General features: G+C 40.7%; 2 protein-coding genes across 16 annotated transcripts in view; one reads left to right on the forward strand and one right to left on the reverse strand.

The window, feature by feature from the left end:
• Nucleotides 1-15,411, forward strand: part of DEFB109B (defensin beta 109B) — an 85,255-nt gene that overhangs the window by 20,110 nt on the left and 49,734 nt on the right. For 4 of the 9 annotated variants that reach the window (XR_006201411.1, XR_006201412.1, XR_006201416.1 and 1 more), the window contains one exon: nt 995-1,681. The exons of 3 other annotated variants lie outside the window; for them this stretch is intronic. The gene's annotated coding sequence lies outside the window, so the exon portion shown is untranslated. Of the gene's footprint in view, nt 1-994; nt 1,682-15,411 lie in introns of those variants that run through there. 2 more of the 9 variants (XR_006201413.1, XR_006201418.1) reach the window with 1 other exon arrangement.
• Nucleotides 1-15,411, reverse strand: part of LOC122217337 (zinc finger protein 705A-like) — a 32,078-nt gene that overhangs the window by 9,605 nt on the left and 7,062 nt on the right. For all 7 annotated transcript variants that reach the window (XM_042934200.1, XM_042934197.1, XM_042934201.1 and 4 more), the window contains exons 2-3: nt 14,389-14,670; nt 14,050-14,120 (exon numbers count right to left, since the gene is read on the reverse strand). The gene's annotated coding sequence lies outside the window, so the exon portion shown is untranslated. The remainder of the gene's footprint in view (nt 1-14,049; nt 14,121-14,388; nt 14,671-15,411) is intronic.

Here is a 15,411-nt window from a genome sequence, read left to right on the forward strand (position 1 = left end):
AAAAACCTCCCACTATCTTCCAAAGCAGCTGTACCAGTTTGCATTCCTACCAGCAATGAAGGAGAGTTCCTGTTGCTGTGTATCTTTACCAGCATTTGGTGGTGTTGGTATTTTGGATTTTCCCCTAGAATTCTAATGGCATGCAGTGGTACTCTCATTTTTATTTTAATTTGTATTTCCCTAATGACATGATGTTGAACATACTTTCATATGCTTATTTTCTATCTTCTTTGGTGAGATGGCTGTTCAGATCTTTTGATCCCCCCCCCTTTTTAAAGTTTATTTATTTTGAGAGAGAGAGAGACAGAGAGCAACTGGGGGGAGGGTCAGAGAGAGAGAGACAGAATCTGAAGCAGCTCCAGGGTCTGAGCTGTCAGCACAGAGCCTGATATGGGACTCAAACTCAAGAGCCACGAGAGCATGAACTGAGCTGAAATCGGATGCTTAACCGACTGAGCCACCCCACTTTTGCCAATTTTTGAATGGAGTTGGTCATTTTCTTATTGTTGAGTTTTAGGAATATCTTATATTATGGTTAAGTCCTTTATCAGATGTGTGTTTTGCAAATATTTTCTCCCAGCTTGTGGCTCTGTCTTCTCATTTTCTTCAGTATTGAAGCAGAAGTATTTAATCAAGTTCAACTTATCGGTTCTTTCATGGATCATGCCTTTGATGTTGTAGCCAAAATGTCATTGCCAAACTCAAGGTCACCTTGATTTTTTTCCTTTGGGAGTTGTATAGTCTTGTGTTTTATATTTAGATGTTATATATTTTGAGATAATTTTTTAGGAGTATAATGTCTGTGTCTAGATTTTTTTTTTTTTTTTTTTTTTTTGGTATATGAATTTCAATTATTACCTGCCCTCTCACTGTTGAAAATGCTTTTTTTCTCCATTATATTTCTTTGTCAAATATCAGTTGACTGTATTTGTGTGGGTATACTTCTGGGCTCCCTGTTGTGTTTCACTGATATAGTTGTCTGTTTCACCAACAGATTACATAGTTTAATTCGTCATCCTTCTAAAGGTCTCAAAAGCAGTCTTCATCCATCTTGTGGATTTGGGTTGTTACAGGCAACACTGGAGAGAAGCTAATGCGAGAGCTGTATGCTGCTCTTTATTTTCAAGAGGACTCGTCATGTGACATCTCTCAGGCTGTGAGCATCCTGGTGACTCCAGATAAATGAAACATTTGAGCTTAAAATATATATTTGGCTACCGAGTGTATATATTTTACTGTCAGGAAATAGAAAAACAAATCAGCATAGGTCTCTTCATCAGATTTAGTTGATTGATGCCTAACAACTGTAAAACCCTACAAGCTTCAAAGTATTAAGGCTTTCTAGAATAAATAACGTAGCTTCATTACTTATTTTACTATAAATAGGATGTGCTTTGTTTTTGAAAATAAGTTTCAAAGAAGTAGGACATATCTTAAGATACACGGAAATCTCGAGATCCAAAAGAACAGATTGTTTTTGAAGAAAAATCATTCAGTATACATTTTAAATACAAGCATTTGATTTAGAAAAAAATTGTCATTTTCATCCTTGTCATCAGTATCACTGGCATTATCATCACCATCAAAAGCTAGTGTCCTAAGGCCAAAAGAACGTCGAACCAGGTCCTGCTGGAGCCAAACTGTTCAGAGGTCAAGGGCCAAGGCTCTGGTCTCAGCCCCCTGGGGCCCCAGCCAGGCTCCCCCACATGCTGGGTGATGGTTAAATTGAGATGGCCTTTACTCCCTCATAGGACTATTGAGAGGTAAAAATGGGTTAATGAGTGTAACGTTTTCACACTGAGTCACTGCTGTAATTACTTGTATCGGGAGCAGCAAAGGCCAGCTGCAGCTAAGTAGGCAGGAGTACGTGGCGCGGAGGGTTTTGGATCCAAATGTGAACCACTCTCCACAGCTCCCTGAGCCCATGTTTTTACACCTGGCGTCTCCCACGTGTATTTGTCTTTTTTCATGGTCTTCCGGATAGACTGATCTTCTATAGACATAGAGCCCAGTAAATAACAGCAAACTGTTAACACAGAGGAAGCAGTAAAGAAACAAGCTACCTTATATTCTGCAAAGTGCTGACAATGCCATGATAGCACTTTCTGAGCACAATTAAAAAAAATTAAATAGCCACAGTGCAGCAGTGAGGAAGACAATAGCCCAACATGAGCACCAAACTTATGGGGCTCCTTACTTAACACCAGTCACAGTCTTCCCTTTGGTCTGGGGTGGACACTGGGAGTCTGCATTTTGACAAGTACACCAGGGATCTGATGTAGGAGGAGAACCCTGAAAATGTGACACAGTGGCCAATAAGCTAAAGACAGATTCTTAATATGGATTCAGGTCACCATAAGACACGGCCAGATTCATCACTCACTCATCCCTGGTTGAACTGAAATCATCTGCCTCACAGGCACTTGTCTCATTCATGGGCCACAGGCCAGCTGGCTTTACTGTCTCACCCGTGCACAGCCCTTTTACTAGAACTTCCTTCCCATCCCCCACTTGGCATTCTTGAACTTCCCCTTTAAGAATCTGATTACATATCATACCCCTTTGGGAGATGGGATCCCCTTCCCTGAACATTCAGTCTAATGTTGGTGCCAAACCTCCCCATTATCCCAGGAGGGCATTTAGGACACCTCCCTGCAACTGCCACCTTGACTGTCTCCTCCTCAGAGCTGTGTGAGCTGAGGACAGCAAAAACACTTGGCTTGGCTCATTATTGTCCCCGGGTCCCCATAAACTGTATGGGATGTGGAGAGATATGATGCATGTTAAAAGTAGTGAGAGAACAATTCATATAAACAAAGCCTTCTGTTTTAGATCTATCAACACAGGACTAAACCTTAGTGCTTTGGCGGCACTATTCTCGCCTTCCGCCCTTCTACCAGAAACAACACTTTTAGCCTTCAAACGAAACGCAAAGGGATGGGACTAATTTATGGACGACGAAGGCTCCACTCCAGAGCGCAGGCTCAGGATCCTGGGGTTTTACGTCCCAGTGGAATAACCCCCCTCTGCGCTGATGGCAAGTCCTCTTTGGGGAATTTGTGGGGGTTTTTTCCTCCTCTAATTCACAGCTTGGTTTGCAAACTGACTTCAGTATCAACCTCCACAAGAAATAGCTGAAGAGACTTAAGGTCGAAGGTCTTCCTGGGATCCACAGGGCTGGCCCAGGGCTGGTGTCCAACTGGTCCTCAGAAAGTGGCTGGGAGATGGGGGGAGGTATCTCACTTAGGCACCGGCTGATGAATTATCTGCCGTCCATGTCTGTAGACAGTCCTGCCAGACTGCAGTATTAAACTGGAGACCCCCATGTCCGTAGTCTGTGCAGGTGCCTGTGTGCATATGATGAGGCAGTTCTATCTGGGACAGCTGTAGAGCGAATGCTGGGTAAACAGCAGATTCTCCTAAGTGTTTTACCATGGAAATTCTTGGGCTTTGTTTTTAGATACAGAAAGATTTAAGTAAAATATTATTATATAGCGATGACTTTTCATCCAGAAAGCATTTGCTACGGACAAGTACATATAAATGCTTGAACATTCTCTAGAGAGCTCAATAAAAATACAACTTTTAAATTTGGTTTCGTAAAATTGTTTTAAAACATACATCAGCATTTATACTTTTCTTTTGTGCCTGTTATTTCTGTGAAAAGCAAATTTCCTTGATCAAATTAAGTAGATGTGAATTTTGTTCTTGCTATTATCTTATTTTCAATAAATAAAAATCACTGCGCCAATACTGCTGTTACGATAATACCTTAGGAGTTCAAAAATCTATTGTCTTAAGAAAATACAGAAAATGATGGAGTAAAATGGTGGAGGAGTGGGGAGACCCTAAGCACACATCCTCCCTGGAACACAGCTAGATAAATATCAAATCATTCTGAACACCCAAGAAATCAATCATAACTCTCAGAGAACAAACCTGCACATCTAAAAACCAGAAAAATGACCCATGAAAGGAAGAAACTGCATAGAATTCGTGGGAGAAAAGAGCTGCAGGTGCTCCCCAGGGAAAGAAGCCCTGGTCTCAGTGGGAGTAGGGAGAGGAGGGAGAGGGAAAGAAAAAGGTGGGGGGGGCGTGTAAGAGGGAAAACACACAAGGGACTGCTCAAGAAAATTACTCCCCAAAACCTCAGACAAGGAAAAAGGACAGGGTTACAACACCACCAGTTTTCCAGAAACAGTGGAGCACACATTCCTAAGTTTCGGAGGTCTGTGACATTTCCAGATTCGCACCTGGGGAGCTGAGCAGTGGGACAGCAGAGCTGAGCCCCAACGGCAGGAGGCCTGAAGATCCCCAGGATCACATGGGGAGAAGCAGTTTGGCTGCTTGGAGTGTATCTGGGAGAGGTGATTCGGCCTCTCAATGGACACAGGACCCAGCAGGCAACATCCAAAACAAAGAAGCCAGGAGAGGTATGCAAACCCGGGTGCCAGCTGTGTGTTGTGATTTACAATAAATTCTGATCCACTGCATGATCCCGCGGCTGTCTTCTGTGACAAACTGGCACCACCAGCCGCAAGTCATCGTGACTGTCCCCAGATCAGTGCAGGTCTGTGCTGTGGGGGTCTCTGAAGTATGGGGTTTTGAAACACAGCCGCACGTGATTTAAAACACAGCAGCGCTGCACTATTTGGCAGGTGGACAGGTTGGACACGGGGTGAAGGTGGGGATATGACAGAAACCAGGGACACAGGTGGCATCGCTGCGCGTCTGTGAGGGCTTACTGAAGAGGGGTGGTGTACACTTCCTGCTCCTGAGTTGAGAGAACAAGAGAATGGGGAGAAACCATTTTCTCCCGCACCCACCAGCTTGATCCATCTTGGTGAGCTAAACAGCGCCACCAAGTGGAGGACGGAGCTGCTACACCAAGTCCTGCCCCCACCCAGCACCCTGAAGACACATCTCCAGGAAAGCAATTGTACCTGAAAATCAGAGCGGCAGGCCCCTTCCCCAGAAGACCAGCAGAAACACCTAGCCCACACCAAGTCTACGAATCAGACTGGCACAAAGCTTCAGCTCTAGAGGAAAAAAGATCTAGCATCCTTTGGGGTTTTTCTGTTTGTTTCTTTTTGTTTTTGTCTTTCTTTTTATTTTTTGATACAAAAAGAGCATTCTAATCTTATTTTTTTATCATTTTTAAATTGTTTTATTTTGGATATATTTTTATTAGTTTTTCTTTTCTTTCTTCCTACCTTTTTCCTATCAAGCTTCTTTTAACAAGCAGATCAGAACACACCTAGGATCTAACTTCATGTATTTTTTAGATTTTTTTTGTCTTCAATTTTTACTTTTTGTTTTATTTTGCTTTATTTTTCTTTTTCTCCAAAATGACAAGACAAAGAATTCACCTCAAAAGAAAGAACAGGAAGAAAGGACAGCCAGATATTTTAATCAATGCATATATAAGTAAATTGTCTGAACTAGAATTTAAAACAATTATAAGGATATTAGCTGTGCTTGAAAAAAGCATAGAAGACACTAGAGAATACCTTACTACAGAGATAAAAGAACTAAAATCTAGTCATGCCAAAACTAAAAATGCTGTAACCGAGATACAATCCCAAATGGAGGCCATAAAAATGAGCATAGACAAAGCAGAGGAGCAAATCAGTGATACAGAAGATAAAATTATGGAAAATAATGAAGCTGAAAAGAAGAGGGTAAAAAAGGTCATGGACCACAAAGGCAGATTTTGGGAACTCAGTGACTCATTAAAAAGGTATTCGCATCATAAGAGTCCCAGAAGATGAAGAGAGAGAAAGAAAGGTAGGAAGTTTCTTTGAACAAATTATAGCTGAAAACTTCCATAATCTGGGGAAGGACACAGATATCAAAATCCAAAAAGCACAGAGAACTCCCATTAGATTCAACAAAAGCCAATCGTCACCAAGTCATAAAAGTCAAAAATCACAAACACAAAGATAAGAATCATGAAAGCAGCAAGGGAAAAAAAAAGTCCTTAGCCTACAAGGGAAGACAGATCAGATTTGCAGCATATCTGTCCACAAAAACATGGCAGGCCAGAAAGGAGTGGAAGGAAATGTTCAATGTACTGAATGGGGCAAATATGCAACCAAGAATTCTTTATTTGGTTAGGCTGTCATTCAAAATAGGAGGAGAGATAAAGAGTTTCCCAAACAAAAACTAAAGGAGTATGTGACCACTAAACTAGCCCTGCAAGAAATTTTAAAGGGAACTCTTTGGAGGGAAAAAGAAGAAAAAAAAAAAAAAAGACCAAAGCAACAAAGACTACAAAGGACCAGAGAACATCACCAGAAACACCAACTCTACAGGTAACACAATGGCACTAAATTCATACATTTCAATAATCACTCTGAATGTAAATCAACTAAGTGCTCCCATCAAAAGACATAGGGTAGCAGAATGGGTAAAAAAAAAAAAAAACAAAAAAAAGATCCCATCTTTATGCTGCCTACAAGAGACTAAAGACACCTGAAGATTGAAAGTGAGGGGATGGAGAACCATTTATCATGTTAATGGACATCAAAAGAAAGCCAGAGTAGCCATACTTCTTTTTTTTTTTAATTTTTTTTTTTAACGTTTTATTTATTTTTGAGACAGAGAGAGACAGAGCATGAACAGGGGAGGGTCAGCGAGAGGGAGACACAGAATCTGAAACAGGCTCCAGGCTCTGAGCTGTCAGCATAGAGCCCGACGCGGGGCTCGCACCCACAGACCGCGAGATCATGACCTGAGCCGAAGTCGGCCGCCCAACCGACTGAGCCACCCAGGCACCCCGGAGTAGCCATACTTCTATTAGACAAACTAGATTTTAAAACAAAGACCGTAACAAGAAATGAAGAAAGGCATTGTATTATTATTAAGGAGTCTATCCATCAAGAAGATCTAACAGTTTGAGTGTTTAGGCCCCCAAATTGAGAGCACCCTAATCAATTACTAACAAATATAAAGAAACTCATTGACAAAAAAAAATAAAAAAAATAAATAAAAAAAATTAAAAAAAAAAGAAACTCATTGACAATAATATAATAATAGAAGGAGACTTTAACACCCCATGTATGGCAATGGACAAATCTAAGCAGAAAATCAACAAAAAAACAATAGCTTTGAATGACACACTGGACCAGAAGGACTTAACAGATACATTCAAATCATTTCATCCTAAAGCAGAATACACCTTCTTTTCTCCTGCACATGGAACATGTTCACATGAAACATACTGGGTCACAAACCAGCCTTCAACAAGTACAAAAAGATCACAATCAAAGTATGCATATTTTCAGATCACAATGCTATGAAACTTGAAGTCAAACACAAGAAAAAATTTGGAAAGCCCTCAAATACATGGAGGTTAATAAAGAACATCCTACTAAAGAAAAAATGGGTTAACCAGGAAATTAAAGAAGAAATAAAAAAAAAATACAAGGAAGCATGTGAAAATGAAAAGACAAGGGTCCAAAACCTTCGGGATGCAGCAAAAGGCAGTCCTAAGTGGGAAGTATATTGCAATTCAGGCCTATTTCAAGAAAAAAGGATCCAAATACACAACATAACCTTACATCTAAAGGACCTAGAAGAGGAAGAGCAAATAAAACCTAAAGCCATTAGAAGAAGGATAATAATAAAGATTAGAGCAGAAATAAACAATATAGGGAAAAAAACAAAAAAACAGAACACATCAATGAAACTAAATGCTGGTTCTTTGAAAGAATAAACAAAACTGAACCCCCTAGCCAGACTTATCAAAAAGAGAGAGGACCCAAATGAAAGAGGAGTGATCACAACCAACACCAGGGAGATACAAATAATCATGAGAATACTATAAAAAATTATATGCCAACTTGGCAATCTGGAAGAAATGGACAAATTCCTAGAAACTCACAAACTACCAAATTGAAACCGGAAGAAATAGAAAATTTGAACAGACCCATAACCAGCAAAGAAATTGAATCAGTAATCAAAAATCTTCCAACCACCAAGAGTCCTGGGCCAGACAGACGGCTTCCCAGGAGAATTCTACCAGACAATTTAAAGAATAGTTATACCTATTCTCAAACTGTTCCAAAAAACAGAAATAGAAGAAAATTTCCAAACTTAGTCTACAAAGCCAACATTACCTTGATTATAAAACCAAAGACCCCACTAAAAAGGAGAATTACAGGCCAATATCCCTGATGAACATGGATGCAAAATTCCTCAACAAGGTACTAGCAAAATAAATTCAACAGTATACTAATAGAATTATTCACCCATTGATCCCATTATCAATGGGATTTATTCTTGAGCTACAGGGCTGGTTCGATATTTGCAAATCAATCAACACGATATACTACATTAAAAAAAAAAAAAAAGAACCATATGATCCTGTCAATGGATGCAGAAAAAGAATGGACAAAATATAGCATCAATTCTTGATAAAAACGCTCAACAGAGCAGGGACAGATGGAACATACCTGAATGTCATAAAGGCCATTTATGAATGACCCACTGCTAATATCATCCTCAGTGGGGAGAAAGTGAGAGAGCCTTTCCCCTGTGGTCTGGAACAAGACAAGGATATCCACTCTCACCATTACTATTTAACATACTACTGGAAGTCTCAGCCTCAGCAATCAGACACCAAACCAAAAAAAACTGCATCTAAATCGGCAAGGAAGAAGTCAAGCTTTCACTATTTGCAGGCGACATGATACTCTATAGAGAAAACCCAAAACACTCCACCAAAAATTGCTAGAACTAATACATGAATTCAGCAAAGTCACAGGATATAAAATCAATGTTGTAAATATAAAATCTGTTGTATTTCTATATATCAATAATGAAGTAGCAGAAAAATAAATCAAGGAATCGATGCCATTTGCAACTGCACCAAAACCAGTAAGATACCTGGGAATAAACCTAATTAAAGAGGGAAAGATCCATACTCTGAAAACTGTAGAACACTCCTGAAAGAAACTGAATAGGACACAAGTAAATGGAAAACCATTCCATGCTCACGGATTAGAAGAACAAACAGTGTCAAAATGTCCATCCTATCCAAAGCAATCTACACGTTTAATGCTAGCCCTATCAAAATACCACCAGAAGTTTTTGCAGAGATAGAACAAACAGTCCTAAAATTTGTATGGAACCACCAAAGACCCTGAATAGCAAAAGCAATCCTGAAAAAGAAAAACAAAACTGGAGGCATCACGATTTCAGATTTCAAGCTGTATTACAAAGCTGCAGTCATCAAAGTATTATGGTACTGGCACAACAACAGATACATAGATCAATGGAACAGAATAGAAAATCCAGAAATGGACCCACAACTGTACAGTCAACTCATCTTCGACAAAGCAGGAAAGAATATCCAATAGAAAAAAGCCTCTTCAACAAATGGTGTTGGGAAAACTGGATGGCAACATGCAGAACAATGAAACTGGACCAATTTCTTACACCACACACAAAAATAAATTCAAAATGGATGATAGATCTAAATGTGAGACAGGAAACTATCAAAATCCTAGAGGAGAACGCATACAGCAAGTTCTCTGACCTGGGCCAGAGCAACTTCTTACTAGACACGTCACCAAAGGTAAGGGAAACAAAAGCAAAAATGGACTATTGGGACTTCATCAAGATAAAAACCTGCACAGCAAAGGAAACAATCAAAAAAACTAAAAAGCAGTCTACAGAATGGAAGAAGACATTTGTAAATGACACATCTGATAAAGGGTTAGTATCCAAAAATCTATAAAGAACTTACCAAACTCAACACCCAAAAAACAAGCCAGTAAATGGGAAGAAGACATATGAATAGATGCTTTTCTAAAGAAGACATCCAGATGGCTAACAGACACATGAAAAGATGTTCAACATCAGTTATCATCAGGGAAGTACAAATCAAAACCATGATTGGATACCCCCTCCCACCTGTCAGAAGAACCAACAAGTGTCGTTGGTGAGGATGTGGAGAAAGGGGAACCTTCGTGCACTGTTGGTGGGAATGCAAACTGGTGCAGCCACTCTGGAGAACAGTATTGAGGTTCCCTAACAAACTAAAAATAGAACTACCCTATGATCCAGCAATTGCACTCTTAAGTATTTACCCCAAGGATACAAAAATATGGATTCGAAAGGGTATATGCACCCCATTGGTTACAGCAGCACTACTGATAATAGCCAAAGTATGGAAAGGGCCCAAAGGTCCATTGACTGATGAATGGATAAAGATGAGGTGGTACATATATGCCATGGACTTTAACTCAGGCATCAAAAAGAATGAAATCTTGCCATTTGCAATGACGTGGGTGGAGCTAGAACATATTATAGTAAGGGAAATAAGTCAATCAGTGAAAGACAAATACTGTATGATTTTGCTCATATGTGGAATTTAAGAAACAAAACACAGAACATATGTGGGGGGCTGGAGAAGAGAGAGAAACAAACCATAACAGACATCTAATGAGACAGAACAAACAGATGGGTATTAAGCAGGGTGCTCGTGCTGAGCACTGGGTGTTACAGGTAAGTGATGAATCACTGAATTCTCCTGAAACCAATGTTGCACTATAAGTCAACTAAAGTTTAAATTAAAAAAAAAAAAAAAATCAAGAACTGCCCTTACATATTCCAGATAATTCAAGTCACTTGGATCACTCTGTTGGATTACTAGATCAATTCTTTCTCACGTATACACTTTTCTAAATAAAATTTCTGGGGCAACTGACCTTTATTTGCCGTCTTGGGAAGCTTATCAGTAAGTAAATCTTAACTGGAGCTTTAATACACACCAGGCAAGAATCTGTGAACTTTAAATGTGCTGAATCAAACTCAAAAAATATTAAAGTGTTATGTTTCACATCATTATGAGGGAACTATGGCACAGGTGTGACAAAGCACATGGCAGAAACATGGTAATAAAAAAGGGTGCTGAATGTACCCTTAGGGAGTCTCACAGACTCAGCAGCTTTGGACTTAAATGACAGCCAGGTCCCCGTACTATTCCTACTTCATAGATGAAGTAAATGGATGCAAAGAGAAGCCAGCTTATCCAAGAAATGTCAACTATCCACTCAACTCATCACTTCCAGGCACCTACTTCCAAGCTGCACTGGAAAGGCTTTGAGGTAGTCGAGTGCCCACTCAACTCTCTTTTCACTTTTGGCACTTTTATTACATTTCCCTTTGACAGCTCGTCCTTTTGAAAATTCCTGGAGTTTGGAGTATATAAAAAGCCCCCTTCTGCTCTGACATGGTGCTGGAGCTCATCTTTCCTTTGAGATTAGGTAATGACATTGTCTGGGTTTAGGATATATTCTTCCTATTGTTGAGAGAAGTAACTTGTAACTAAGTCCAGAAATAGATGGATTCGTCTTCCTTAGATCAGTCCATCCAGTAACCTCGCTTTTCTGAATTTAAAATGACCGTAGTGTTGACTTACAGTTAAAATAGAAGTTTGATTTGGACTACCATCCACCCATCCCCAAACACCTTCTTTACACATTAGGAAAATTTTAAGCTACGGAACATAGATATGTCCAAAGCAGCTTACATCCTTCACACCTAGTGACTGAAAGTGAAAATAACTTCTCGTAGAATGTCGTTAAGAGTTGAAGAGGCTGGACCACTTAAGCTTTGGATTTCTGCCCTGGGGCGTCAGCCTTGGCAGCATCCCAGAACTCCACCAAGATTTAACCAATGCCGGATCTATTTAACCCTCAAAGAGGAATGATACTAATACTGCAGAAAGAAAGTCATTCACAACCACGGTTTTCCCTTGGGTCCTGATTGTGTGGAATCATGGAACTTTGTTCATTCACCGTCACCGAGTTCCAACTACAGCAGCACTCAAGACCCTTGCAGCTCCTCCCTTTTCAAACAAATAGAACGATTGTGACAGTGTGACAGTTGTGACAGGGCTGGTTTCGTAAGGGAGTGGGCTCATGTTTCTGGACTCTATTCTTCCCAACTACAAAAAGCTAGGTCCATTCAAGAGGTCACTGGGTCAGAGGTAAGAGGAGCTACCCTACCGGGCTTCCTTAAAACATAAGCCACAGCATCCTAGTGAGATTGTTCTTCTCAAGTCCACCATTATACTCCTACCCTGGGGCAACAAAGGAGAGTTACTAATTTTCTTTTATATATTCCTTCAATGCCTCTGGTAGTTATGCTTGATCTGGCATGGACTGGCTCCTAAGAGTTGCTTATAAAATATTCAGAGGTTTGGAAACTGGATGGAAAGCCTTTGTTAGCTTGAATTTTGCCATGGTATATAAGGAAACCAGCAAATGGTATAAATCAGTGCTTTGTTTCAGAGAGTCAGTTAACTACTACTCTCCAGAGGCCAGTGACCTGTATGTTTCCCTTTCCAACAAGACCACAGAATGTGGCTTCTTGCCTCCAAGGGCATCATCTTGAGAGAATACTACTTTCCTCCATCATGTGCCATGTAAAATCTTGCATATTTTACTTAAAATTGGTAACATTACTTTAAAAGTAACATGCTTTTTACCATTCCTAAAACACACACTTTTTAAAAAGTGTTTAATACGAAAAATAAACATTTCAAAATCTTCAAAATTTCTATAACCCCCAAACCCACGTCCCCAAAGATAATCATGGTTAGCGCTGTGGTCCCTAGCCCAGACTCCATTCCAGCAGAGGTGTGTCCATTCCAGGACCACTGATTCTCTTATACTCAGTGACATCTTCTAGCCCTGCTCTGTACGAAGTCTATGGACAAGTCATGGAAGATCTAAGAAGCTAGCTGCCCAAATACATCATCAATATTGATCACATATTAGGTGACGGGTATTTACTTATAATCTTGCCATTTATTCAGACCCTATAAGTTTGCCATTATTATCTTCACTTTTCCTCTTAGAAAGCCAGCTTGCAGAGGATTCACATGACCTGACAAAAACCATACAGCATATAATTTACTCAACTATTTGCTCATATTTATCTGGCTCAAAAGCCTATTGCCTGACCACAGTTTATGAGTTATGTCCTCACGGTTTCAAATGTCTCAGAAAAACAGGAACCCCAGATGGATAACCACTTGCAGGAAGAGAAAGGATAAAAAGGGCATATGGTTTGTAAGTAAGGGTGGTGAGAAATGGGACCGAGTCCTTTTGTGGCATCACTTCCACCCTTCGGGATAAGGTTGGGCTGGAACTAAAGGGGACCAGAGTAGCGCAGAACTTCCTGCGGAAAAGCCTTGGCATCCTCCCTTCTGACATGGGGCATGGACTTCCAGGAGCTTGAAGATTTGGGGTCTGGGCCTGAGGCCAACACAGATGTGTGAAGTAGAGGGCAAGGCTTCAGTGGTGGGAGGAGTATTTGGCTCCAGCGGCTGCAGTGAATCCATCCTTTCTAGTTGAAACAATACTTGGCTTGTGAGACCATTCGCTCTCCTCCTACTGAGTTTCTAAAGCTTCTGAAGATACAGACTACTGCCTGTAGGAATCCATCTGCTGAGAAGTTCACCAGTTTTAGGTGGTGGAACCCATCAACCTCAGAGGGCCATCATGAGCCCCTTTCCTGACACTCAAGGAAATGTCCCCTACTCCCACGAAATGCAGAGCATTCAGCCTGGACGAGGTCACCACCTACCTGTCATGAAGACAGGAACAGGGTCCAGGCCAAAGTTGTGTTGGAAGAATAGTGAAGAGAAGTCACTTTCCTCAAAGATCCATGACTTGGACTTGGACATTTTAGAGTTGTGCAGTTCTAGACTTGTCAGGAATTGGGGAAGTTTGGTGACTGGGAGTTTCCTCAAGTATGCGACACGCAACTAGAGTTTAGTTCGGATTCTGTCTCCCTCTCTCTCTGTTCCTCCCCCACTTGCACACTGTCGGTCTCTCTCTCGAAAATAAAGATTAAAAGAAAAAAGTGGAATGATTGATGTTCAGGGCTCTTGGACAGTATCAAAGCTCCACTGAACCATCATATATACAGCCTCTGGAGAGCCCAAGATGGGTTTTGTGTAAGAACTGCCATCCCAGCTGCCATCCACATAAAGCGGATCCCCTCAAGCATTTTCCCAGAGTCCATACATACCCTGTAAGGTGTCACGTACAAGTCTCCATAGTGCAGAATGCTCCACTAGCATCTTCCAAAGCTTACCAACTCTGTAGAGGAAGAAAACTGGCATTCATCTCCAAGACTGACAAGAGCCCCAGTTTCACCCCGGTCCCTTGCTGTCCTTCTCCATGGCTACGAGGCCAGAAAGTGGTTGGATATCCTGTTCCAACTGTGCCCCAAGCTTTTATTCCAATATTTTCCCTTTTAGGGCACTTGGACTGAGACTCTATACCCTTCTGAGTACCTCTCTTGAGCTTCAAGGTACCTGCCCTTCAGAACAGTGGGAACACCCCTCCCCTGCACACTGGTCCACACCTGGAAATCTGAATCTCTTCTGTAATGCACAGAGATGAGAATGTCTTCAGCATCACACAGATAGGCAATGCCAAGGTGATTACCAAGCTTTGCTCTCTGCCCGTTGTATACATGTACTATGATGAAGAAATTGAATCTTTTGCCTTCTGGGGTAAGTTGAGGGGTCTGAGGAACTGGAGAAGTGTTTAAATTTCTGGGGAGGTGACAGCTGGATTCTGGGTACTGTATCCTCTTGTTTTCCTATGAGTCACCCAGTGGAGAGGACAGAGCTTTGATTCAGATCTGAAAGAGAAACTCTGTATTAATGCAAGCATCTGATAACTGGAGAAAGGTAGCCAATATCCAGGACACTTCACAATGCCCAAAAGATTCTCTATAAATATGGTTTACCAACTGAGTTATCCAGAGCATATGGGAGAGTCCAAGGAGAGAGAAGGAAGATCTCAGGAAACTAGTAACGCACTGGCCGTGGGATTATGTTAGATTTTGCCTTCAAGACAAATTTAGATTGAAATGTAAAATTATGTTCTACCTTTAGAATTTTTATTCAAAGGAAATCTAGGGATATCCAGGGAATCCCTACACATATGAACAGGAAAGTCCTATGAGTAGGAAGGAAAATTTTACCTACGTATCACTGTGCTTTGTCTGTGTTTCCAAGTGGTAGGCATCAAAGAGGGACATGAATGAACAAGAACCATGAATAAAAAGCAGCTCAGTAGCTCATTATTTCTTATATTATGAAAACTCCCAACTAGGTCCCACAAACTTTCCAAATGTCCTGTGTTAAACAGTCATTATTTTGAGCCAGGAAGAGGTCCTCCTATAGCACAACCGCGACATTTATTTTTCTGCAAACTACCACCATGAATTCATTGGGTTTAAGAATTCAACTTCATAAAAATGACATGAAAAAAGTAACAAACACAGTAGCTATTAAAAAGAAAGAGGCAGGAGTGAAAAAGTAATTGAATATTAATATTCAAAGAATCCCGTGGCTTGGAGCAAAACATCTTTAGAAGC

Source organism: Panthera leo, chromosome B1, assembly GCF_018350215.1.
Source record: "Panthera leo isolate Ple1 chromosome B1, P.leo_Ple1_pat1.1, whole genome shotgun sequence".
In the NCBI taxonomy this organism is placed as follows: Eukaryota; Metazoa; Chordata; class Mammalia; order Carnivora; family Felidae; genus Panthera; species Panthera leo.